This window comes from Ptychodera flava, unplaced genomic scaffold (genome assembly GCF_041260155.1).
Source record: "Ptychodera flava strain L36383 unplaced genomic scaffold, AS_Pfla_20210202 Scaffold_44__1_contigs__length_1314385_pilon, whole genome shotgun sequence".
Lineage (NCBI taxonomy): Eukaryota > Metazoa > Hemichordata > Enteropneusta > Ptychoderidae > Ptychodera > Ptychodera flava.
The window spans coordinates 961849-963595 of NW_027248366.1; the positions used below are offsets into that span (position 1 = coordinate 961849).

The 1747-nt window shown below is 36.5% G+C and overlaps 1 long non-coding RNA gene across 1 annotated transcript in view; it reads left to right on the top strand.

Annotated features, from left to right (window-relative positions):
- LOC139128145 (uncharacterized) overlaps nucleotides 1-1267 on the top strand; it is a 5642-nt gene extending 4375 nt beyond the window's left edge. The window contains exon 3 of the long non-coding RNA XR_011551204.1: nucleotides 413-1267. This is a non-coding gene — a long non-coding RNA (uncharacterized lncRNA). The remainder of the gene's footprint in view (nucleotides 1-412) is intronic.
- The last annotated feature ends 480 nt before the right edge of the window (nucleotides 1268-1747 follow it).

Genomic DNA, 1747 nt, shown 5'->3' on the forward strand with positions numbered 1-1747 from the left:
CTTATTTTTTGAGATACATCGTGTAGCAGTATACGCTGTGCCCGTCGATTTTGTGCTGTTCAGCGGCCTTCTTTATGACAAATTGCGGTCTCCCCACACCCACGACTTGTTGGTCATTGAGACCGTTGTGTTTTTTTGCATTGCAAGTAAATTGTTTAATTGATGAAGAAAAATTTGTGTTGCTGACCACACAATAAAGGCATGCAGAGATAATTTATCAAAAGCGCAGAGAAAAGCTACCGATTCAGTATTTTTTTATGGGTTCTGTTCAACAGAGGAAAAAGTCTTTCCATTATTTAACCTGACCAGTGTCATGTTGGTCGAATCAGGATTTTCATTAAACTGTCATATTAATTAAGCAGATCTGGAAGAAAAGAACACTTTTCCATCATAATTTTTTTTTCTCTTTCAGCTGACAAACTTGCGTCATCGGCACTGCGTTGAATTACAAATACCAAGTGACCCAGCCGAAGAAAGTCGAAGAGATTCGCCGAGACTGGCCATTCGGGCAGCCAGACGACGCCATATTTCATTAAATATCTTGGAAATCGAAAATACAAAAATATTTATCGCATGTTTTGATCAAATCAGAAATCTTATATGAGTAAAGTTTATTATAATATATTTTACGGATGCTCTTGCAAATTTAAAGAAATTCATCTTAAAATCAACAGTATTCAGTTTAACAGTATTACCCTTGTCTTTCCGAGAAGTTTGAGCACCATGAAGAGACGAACGTTCTGATTGGTGTTTTACAATTACAGCTGGTGCACCATGAAGAGATGAACGTTTTGATTGGTGCTTCATTATTTCATATCGAATGTATTATGTTACATATCACGTGACAACAATGTTTCGCATTTAGTGATTACGCAGCAAGGCACAGAATCCCCCTGTACTCACGCCGCATACATTTATCACCTTGCGGAATGGTGTGATAGTTTACAAGCTAGCAAAAGGACAAATCTTTTGCATAATACGCCTCAAGCATATTCATAAAATATCAAAAATGAATTTCATATAGGAGAGAAAACGGTAAAATTGATTGTAAGATACCCTGTCGCAGAAAGCAATGACATGCTCAAAATTATACCTCGCTTCTTAACGTTGTCTTGTCACTGTCGCTATACTGTGAGTATATATAAAGAAATCTTCTTGCCAAGAAATCTTCTTGCCAAAACAGTGGCCAGCATTGTTTTATAGATCCGCCAAAGTTTCGATAAAATACCATCATGGCGTAGACATAGAATACGTCTGCAGTTAATTGACGATATTAGAGCGAAACATTCCCTTTGGAAATTTTGAAACTAAAATATCGGATATTTCATGGACCATCATCCTTGAACTTTGATAAAGCGCCCTCGGATACTTTCTGAAATTGCACACTTTTCATATTCGACACAGGGATATCTAATAGAATAAAATAGCCAAAATAATGCTTTATAAGAACTTTGCCCGGGTGCCTGAAAACATCTTTCGACCCAGTAACTGTATACATTGCTAACATTTATTTTATCACAAATATGGCTTCGATGTATCATAAATGTTTGACCGAATATTTTATTAAAACAACAACACCTCGGATATTTGACGCCGCCAATGATATTTGACAAAATACCACAAATGCATATTGTGTTACAAAACTAACCTATATTGAATTCAGTCAGCATGCTGAATACGTTAGTCGAATTGATTTGATACGAGCCTGCTTTGATGACAAGGTGTTAATGCTGAACTGAGCAATAGC